General features: G+C 45.1%; 1 pseudogene; it reads right to left on the bottom strand.

The window, feature by feature from the left end:
• The window catches only part of LOC135531081 (cGMP-specific 3',5'-cyclic phosphodiesterase-like), a 39,787-nt pseudogene that overhangs the window by 1,979 nt on the left and 27,808 nt on the right, over positions 1–10,000 (bottom strand).

Here is a 10,000-nt window from a genome sequence, read left to right on the forward strand (position 1 = left end):
CCCAGGTTGTATAGACTAGTACCCACCCAGGTTGTATAGACTAGAACCCACCCAGGTTGTATAGACTAGTACCCACCCACCCAGGGTGTATAGACTGGTATCCACCCAGGTTGTATAGACTAGTATCCACCCAGGTTGTATAGACTGGTACCCACCCAGGTTGTATAGACTAGTACCCACCCAGGTTGTATAGACTAGTATCCACCCAGGTTGTATAGACTAGAACCCACCCACCCAGGTTGTATAGACTAGACCCACCCAGGTTGTATAGACTACTACCCACCCAGGTTGTATAGACTAGTACCCACCCAGGTTGTATAGACTACTACCCACCCAGGTTGTATAGACTAGACCCACCCAGGTTGTATAGACTAGTACCCACCCAGGTTGTATAGACTAGTACCACCCAGGTTGTATAGACTAGTACCCACCCAGGTTGTATAGACTAGTACCCATCCAGGTTGTATAGATTAGTTCCCAGCCAGGTTGTATAGACTAGTACCCACCCAGGTTGTATAGACTAGTATCCACCCAGGTTGTATAGACTGCTACCCACCCAGGTTGTATAGACTAGGACCCACCCAGGTTGTATAGACTAGTACCCACCCAGGTTGTATAGACTAGTAGCTACCCAGGTTGTATAGACTGGTACCCACCCAGGTTGTATAGACTAGACCCACCCAGGTTGTATAGACTAGAACCCACCCAGGTTGTATAGACTAGAACCCACCCAGGTTGTATAGACTAGAACCCACCCAGGTTGTATAGACTAGGACCCACCCAGGTTGTATAGACTAGAACCCACCCAGGTTGTATAGACTAGAACCCACCCAGGTTGTATAGACTAGAACCCACCCAGGTTGTATAGACCAGAACCCACCCAGGTTGTATAGAGGGTGAATGGACTAGGACATACCCAGGTTGTATAGAGGGTGAATGGACTTGTACCTACCCAGGTTGTATAGAGGGTGAATGGTCTACTATCTACCCAGGTTGTATAGAGGGTGAATGGTCTACTATCTACCCAGGTTGTATAGAGGGTGAATGGTCTACTATCTTCCCAGGTTGTATAGAGGGTGAATGGACTAGTACCTACCCAGGTTGTAGAGAGGGTGAATGGTCTACTATCTACCCAGGTTCTATAGAGGGTGAATGGACTAGGACCTACCCAGGTTGTATAGAGGGTGAATGGACTAGGACCACCCAGGTTGTATAGAGGGTGAATGGACTAGGACCTACCCAGGTTGTATAGAGGGTGAATGGACAAGTACCCCCCAGGTTGTATAGAGGGTGAATGGTCTACTATCTACCCAGGTTGTATAGAGGGTGAATGGACTAGTACCTACCCAGGTTGTACAGAGGGTGAATGGTCTACTATCTACCCAGGTTGTACAGAGGGTGAATGGTCTACTATCTACCCAGGTTCTATAGAGGGTGAATGGTCTACTATCTTCACAGGTTGTATAGAGGGTGAATGGACTAGTAACTACCCAGATTGTATAGAGGGTGAATGGACTAGTACCCCCCCAGGTTGTATAGAGGGTGAATGGTCTATTATCTACCCAGGTTGTATAGAGGGTGAATGGACTAGTACCTACCCAGGTTGTATAGAGGGTGAATGGTCTACTATATACCCAGGTTGTATAGAGGGTGAATGGTCTACTATCTACCCAGGTTGTATAGAGGGTGAATGGTCTAGTAACTACCCAGGTTGTATAGAGGGTGAATGGACTAGTACCTACCCAGGTTGTATAGAGGGTGAATGGTCTAGTAACTACCCAGGTTGTATAGAGGGTGAATGGACTAGTACCCCCAGGTTGTATAGAGGGTGAATGGTCTACTATCTACCCAGGTTGTATAGAGGGTGAATGGTCTACTAGGACCCAGGTTGTATAGAGGGTGAATGGTCTACCACCCACCCAGGTTGTATAGAGGGTGAATGTCTACTACCCACCCAGGTTGTATAGAGGGTGAATGGTCTACTACCTACCCAAGTTGTATAGAGGGTGAATGGTCTACTATCTACCCAGGTTGTATAGAGGGTGAATGGACTAGTACCTACCCAGGTTGTATAGAGGGTGAATGGTCTACTACCTACCCAAGTTGTATAGAGGGTGAATGGACTAGTACCTACCCAGGTTGTATAGAGGGTGAATGGTCTAAGGGTAACTACCCAGGTTGTATAGAGGGTGAATGGACTAGTACCCCCCCAGGTTGTATAGAGGGTGAATGGTCTACTATCTACCCAGGTTGTATAGAGGGTGAATGGTCTACTATCTACCCAGGTTGTATAGAGGGTGAATGGTCTACCACCCACCCAGGTTGTATAGAGGGTGAATGTCTACTACCCACCCAGGTTGTATAGAGGGTGAATGGTCTACTACCTACCCAAGTTGTATAGAGGGTGAATGGTCTACTATCTACCCAGGTTGTATAGAGGGTGAATGGACTAGTACCTACCCAGGTTGTATAGAGGGTGAATGGTCTACTACCTACGATGTAGTTGACCAAGGTTGTATAGAAGGTGATTGGACTAGGACCTACCCAGGTTGTATAGAGGGTGAATGGTCTACTACCTACCCAGGTTGTATAGAGGGTGATTGGACTAGGTCCTACCCAGGTTGTATAGAGGGTGAATGGTCTACTATCTCCCCAGGTTGTATAGAGGGTGATTGGACTAGGTCCTACCCAGGTTGTATAGAGGTGAATGGACTAGGACCTACCCAGGTTGTATAGAGGGTGAATGGACTAGGACCCACCTGGTATAAGGGATGGCACATCCCATCGATGTAGTTGACCTGTACCCAGGTTGTATAGAGGGTGAATGGACTAGGACCCACCTGGTATAAGGGATGGCACATCCCATCGATGTAGTTGACCTGTACCCAGGTTGTATAGAGGGTGAATGGACTAGGACCCACCTGGTATAAGGGATGGCACATCCCATCGATGTAGTTGACCTGTAGCCAGGTTGTATAGAGGGTGAATGGACTAGGACCCACCTGGTATAAGGGATGGCACATCCCATCGATGTAGTTGACCTGTACCCAGGTTGTATAGAGGGTGAATGGACTAGGACCCACCTGGTATAAGGGATGGCACATCCCATCGATGTAGTTGACCTGTACCCAGGTTGTATAGAGGGTGAATGGACTAGGACCCACCTGGTATAAGGGATGGCACATCCCATCGATGTAGTTGACCTGTACCCAGGTTGTATAGAGGGTGAATGGACTAGGACCCACCTGGTATAAGGGATGGCACATCCCATCGATGTAGTTGACCTGTACCCAGGTTGTATAGAGGGTGAATGGACTAGGACCCACCTGGTATAAGGGATGGCACATCCCATCGATGTAGTTGACCTGTAGCCAGGTTGTATAGAGGTGAATGGACTAGGACCCACCTGGTATAAGGGATGGCACATCCCATCGATGTAGTTGACCTCTACCCAGGTTGTATAGAGGGTGAATGGACTAGGACCCACCTGGTATAAGGGATGGCACATCCCATCGATGTAGTTGACCTGTACCCAGGTTGTATAGAGGGTGAATGGACTAGGACCCACCTGGTATAAGGGATGGCACATCCCATCGATGTAGTTGACCTGTACCCAGGTTGTATAGAGGGTGAATGGACTAGGACCCACCTGGTATAAGGGATGGCACATCCCATCGATGTAGTTGACCTGCACCCAGGTTGTATAGAGGGTGAATGGACTAGGACCCACCTGGTATAAGGGATGGCACATCCCATCGATGTAGTTGACCTGTAGCCAGGTTGTATAGAGGGTGAATGGACTAGGACCCACCTGGTATAAGGGATGGCACATCCCATCGATGTAGTTGACCTGTAGCCAGGTTGTATAGAGGGTGAATGGACTAGGACCCACCTGGTATAAGGGATGGCACATCCCATCGATGTAGTTGACCTGTAGCCAGGTTGTATAGAGGGTGAATGGACTAGGACCCACCTGGTATAAGGGATGGCACATCCATCGATGTATCGATGTAGTTGACCTGTACCCAGGTTGTATAGAGGGTGAATGGACTAAGACCCACCTGGTATAAGGGATGGCACATCCCATCGATGTAGTTGACCCATACCCAGGTTGTATAGAGGGTGAATGGACTAGGACCCACCTGGTATAAGGGATGGCACATCCCATCGATGTAGTTGACCTGTACCCAGGTTGTATAGAGGGTGAATGGACTAGGACCCACCTGGTATAAGGGATGGCACATCCCATCCATGTAGTTGACCTGTACCCAGGTTGTATAGAGGGTGAATGGACTAGGACCCACCTGGTATAAGGGATGGCACATCCCATCGATGTAGTTGACCTGTAGCCAGGTTGTATAGAGGGTGAATGGACTAGGACCCACCTGGTATAAGGGATGGCACATCCCATCGATGTAGTTGACCTGTACCCAGGTTGTATAGAGGGTGAATGGACTAGGACCCACCTGGTATAAGGGATGGCACATCCCATCGATGTAGTTGACCTGTACCCAGGTTGTATAGAGGGTGAATGGACTAGGACCCACCTGGTATAAGGGATGGCACATCCCATCGATGTAGTTGACCTGTACCCAGGTTGTATAGAGGGTGAATGGACTAGGACCCACCTGGTATAAGGGATGGCACATCCCATCGATGTAGTTGACCTGTACCCAGGTTGTATAGAGGGTGAATGGACTAGGACCCACCTGGTATAAGGGATGGCACATCCCATCGATGTAGTTGACCTGTACCCAGGTTGTATAGAGGGTGAATGGACTAGGACCCACCTGGTATAAGGGATGGCACATCCCATCGATGTAGTTGACCTGTACCCAGGTTGTATAGAGGGTGAATGGACTAGGACCCACCTGGTATAAGGGATGGCACATCCCATCGATGTAGTTGACCTGTACCCAGGTTGTATAGAGGGTGAATGGACTAGGACCCACCTGGTATAAGGGATGGCACATCCCATCGATGTAGTTGACCTGTACCCAGGTTGTATAGAGGGTGAATGGACTAGGACCCACCTGGTATAAGGGATGGCACATCCATCGATGTAGTTGACCTGTACCCAGGTTGTATAGAGGGTGAATGGACTAGGACCCACCTGGTATAAGGGATGGCACATCCCATCGATGTAGTTGACCTGCATGTGAGGAAGACGAGTGCTGTTGTCTCTGTTCATCATGTCCTGGGGACAAACAGATGGAACTTATTGTCACGCCTGCAACACCACAAACCTCAACTGAGTTCACAATAATATGAGTTAACATGTTGTCCTGCAGGTCAGAGGTCAACTGAGTTTAACATTAATATGAGTTAACATGTTGTCTTGCAGGTCAGAGGTCAACTGAGTTAACATTAATATGAGTTAACATGTTGTCCTGCAGGTCAGAGGTCAACTGAGTTAAACATGTTATCTTGCAGGTCAGAGGTCAACTGAGTAAAACATGTTGTCCTGCAGGTCAGAGGTCAACTGAGTTAAACATGTTATCTTGCAGGTCAGAGGTCAACTGAGTTAAACATGTTGCCCTGCAGGTCAGAGGTCAACTGAGTTAACATTAATATGAGTTAACATGTTGTCCTGCAGGTCAGAGGTCAACTGAGTTAAACATGTTATCTTGCAGGTCAGAGGTCAACTGAGTAAAACATGTTGTCCTGCAGGTCAGAGGTCAACTGAGTTAAACATGTTGTCCTGCAGGTCAGAGGTCAACTGAGTTAACATGTTGTCTTGCAGGTCAGAGGTCAACTGAGTTAACATGTTGTCTTGCAGGTCAGAGGTCAACTGAGTTAACATGTTGTCCTGCATGTCAGAGGTCAACTGAGTTAACATGCAGGTCAGAGGCCAACTGAGTTAACATGTTATCTTGCAGGTCAGAGGTCAACTGAGTTAACATGTTGTCTTGCAGGTCAGAGGTCAAATGAGTTAACATGCAGGTCAGAGGTCCACTGAGTTAACATGTTGTCCTGCAGGTCAGAGGTCAACTGAGTTAACATGTCATCTTGCAGGTCAGAGGTCAACTGAGTTAACATGCAGGTCAGAGGTCCACTGAGTTAACATGTTATCTTGCAGGTCAGAGGTCAAATGAGTTAACATGCAGGTCAGAGGTCAACTGAGTTAACATGTTGTCTTGCAGGTCAGAGGTCCACTGAGTTATCATGTTGTCCTGCAGGTCAGAGGTCAAATGAGTTAACATGCAGGTCAGAGGTCCACTGAGTTAACATGTTATCTTGCAGGTCAGAGGTCAACTGAGTTAACATGTTGTCTTGGAACTTAGTTCAACATCAAACCTGTTGTAAGTAGCGAAGTTCCGTGCATTGAGGTTTGAAGTTGAACTAAGTTCCAGGCAGCGATAGCTACATGTGATAGCAGCGATAGCATCATGTGATAGCAGCGATAGCTACATGTGAAAGCAGCGATAGCTACATGTGATAGCATGTGATAGCGATAGCTACATGTGATAGCAGCGATAGCTACATGTGATAGCAGCGATAGCTACATGTGATAGCAGCGATAGCTACATGTGATAGCGATAGCTACATGTGATAGCAGCGACAGCTACATGTGATAGCAGCGACAGCTACATGTGATAGCAGCGACAGCTACATGTGATAGCAGCGACAGCTACATGTGATGAACAGCGATAGCTACATGTGACAGCAGCGATAGCTACATGTGACAGCAGCGATAGCTACATGTGACAGCAGCGATAGCTACATGTGACAGCAGCGATAGCTACATGTGACAGCAGCGATAGCTACATGTGACAGCAGCGATAGCTACATGTGATAGCAACGATAGCTACATGTGACAGCAGCGATAGCTACATGTGATAGCAGCGATAGCTACATGTGGCAGCAGCGATAGCTACATGTGACAGCAGCAATAGCTACATGTGACAGCAGCGATAACTACATGTGATAGCAGTGATAGCTACATGTGATAGCAGCGATAGCTACATGTGATAGCAGCGATAGCTACATGTGACAGCAGCGATAGCTACATGTGATAGCAGCGATAGCTACATGTGATAGCAGCGATAGCGACATGTGATAGCAGCGATAGCGACATGTGATAGCAGCGATAGCGACATGTGATAGCAGCGATAGCTACATGTGATAGCAGCGATAGCTACATGTGACAGCAGCGATAGCTACATGTGACAGCAGCGATAGCTACTTCGACAGGTTTGATGTTGAACTCTTCCTTCTCTCGGTCTCCTTGAGCGAAAAACTCTGATGCCACCAACCTAGCTGTCTGAGGAGGGAGAGAATGAGGTATAAACTATGTGTGTGTGTGTGTGTGTGTGTGTGTGTGTGTGTGTGTGTGTGTGTGTGTGTGTGTGTGTGTGTGTGTGTGTGTGCGCGCGCTACCCTCTTCTGAATATGCCAAGGCTTTGTAATGGCAGCAATGTCGCTGGCTGTCATCAGCATCGACCTGGACACACACACACACACACACACACACACACACACACCATTGGATCAGTCGATCAAGACTAGATGGTCAAAACTAAATAGGGCTCTGGTCTATAGTAGTACACTATATAGGGAATAGGGCTCTGGTCTAAAGTAGTACCACTATATAGGGAATAGGGTCTATAGTAGTGTACTATATAGGGAATAGGGCTCTGGTCTATAGTAGTACACTATATAGGGAATAGGGCTCTGGTCTAAAGTAGTACCACTATATAGGGAATAGGGCTCTGGTCTATAGTAGTAACACTATATAGGGAATAGGGCTCTGGTCTATAGTAGTAACACTATATAGGGAATAGGGCTCTGGTCTATAGTAGTACCACTATATAGGGAATAGGGCTCTGGTCTATAGTAGTGTACTATATAGGGAATAGGGCTCTGGTCTATAGTAGTAACACTATATAGGGAATAGGGCTCTGGTCTATAGTAGTGCACTATATAGGGAATAGGGCTCTGGTCTATAGTAGTGTACTATATAGGAATAGGGCTCTGGTCTATAGTAGTGTACTATATAGGAATAGGGCTCTGGTCTATAGTAGTGTACTATATAGGGAATAGGGCTCTGGTCTATAGTAGTGTACTATATAGGGAATAGGGCTCTGGTCTATAGTCGTACCACTATATAGGGAATAGGGCTCTGGTCTATAGTAGTACCACTATATAGGGAATAGGGCCCTGGTCTATAGTAGTAACAATATATAGGGAATAGGGCTCTGGTCTATAGTAGTACCACTATATAGGAATAGGGCTCTGGTCTATAGTAGTACCACTATATAGAGAATAGGGCTCTGGTCTAAAGTAGTACCACTATATAGGGAATAGGGCTCTGGTCTATAGTAGTGCCACTATATAGGGAATAGGGCTCTGGTCTATAGTAGTACCACTATATAGGGAATAGGGCCCTGGTCTATAGTAGTAACAATATATAGGGAATAGGGCTCTGGTCTATAGTAGTGCACTATATAGGGAATAGGGCTCTGGTCTATAGTAGTACCACTATATAGGGAATAGGGCTCTGGTCTAAAGTAGTACCAATATATAGGGAATAGGGCTCTGGTCTAAAGTAGTACCACTATATAGGGAATAGGGCCCTGGTCTATAGTAGTACCACTATATAGGGAATAGGGCTCTGGTCTATAGTAGTGCACTATATAGGGAATAGGGCCCTGGTCTATAGTAGTACCACTATATAGGGAATAGGGCTCTGGTCTAAAGTAGTACCACTATATAGGGAATAGGGCCCTGGTCTATAGTAGTGCACTATTTAGGGAATAGGGTTCTATAAAGTAGTGCACTATATAGGGAATAGGGCTCTGGTCTAAAGTAGTACCAATATATAGGGAATAGGGCTCTGGTCTAAAGTAGTGCACTATATAGGGAATAGGGCTCTGGTCTATAGTAGTACCACTATATAGGGAATAGGGTGTCAAACAAGTGCACTACATAGGGAATAGGGTGTCATAAAGTAGTGCACTACGTAATGCAGATAGGTGTGTCCCAAACGGGACCCTCGTGCACTACTTTAGGCCCATAGGGCTGCAGTCTAAAGTAGTGCACTATATAGGGTTTAGGACGCTCACCTTAGTAAGTCTCTGTGCCTGTCCTCCTCCCACCTCACTCCTCTCTGACCCAGTTCAAAGAACTCTGCCCTCCTCCTGAACACACACACACACACACACACACACACACACACACACACACACACACACACACAATTTTGCGCGCCCAATTTTTCAGTTTTTGATTTGTTAAAAAAGTTTGAAATATCCAATAAATGTCATTCCACTTCATGATTGTGTCCCACTTGTTGTTGAGTCTTCACAAAAAAATACAGTTTTATATCTTTATGTTTGAAGCGTGAAATGTGGCAAAAGGTCGCAAAGTTCAAGGGTGCCGAATACTTTCGCAAGGCACTGTATATAGTACAGTATACATACTCTATATAATTCGTTATATAGTACAGAATACATACTATATATAAGTACATATATAGTACAGTATACATACTCTATATAATTCGTTATATAGTACAGAATACATACTATATATAAGTACATATATAGTACAGTATACATACTCTATATAATTAGTTATATAGTACAGAATACATACTATATATAAGTACATATATAGTACAGTATACATACTCTATATAATTAGTTATATAGTACAGAATACATACTATATATAAGTACATATATAGTACAGTATACATACTCTATATAATTAGTTATATTGTACAGAATACATACTATATATAAGTACATATATAGTACAGTATACATACCCTATATAATTAGTTATATAGTACAGAATACATACTATAAATAAGTACATATATAGTACAGTATACATACTCTATATAATTAATTATATAGTACAGAATACATACTATATATAAGTACATATATAGTACAGTATACATACTCTATATAATTAGTTATATAGTACAGAATACATACTATATATAAGTACATATATAGTACAGTATACATACTCTATATAAGTACATATA

Source organism: Oncorhynchus masou, unplaced genomic scaffold (genome assembly GCF_036934945.1).
Source record: "Oncorhynchus masou masou isolate Uvic2021 unplaced genomic scaffold, UVic_Omas_1.1 unplaced_scaffold_1508, whole genome shotgun sequence".
NCBI classification, from domain to species: Eukaryota; Metazoa; Chordata; class Actinopteri; order Salmoniformes; family Salmonidae; genus Oncorhynchus; species Oncorhynchus masou.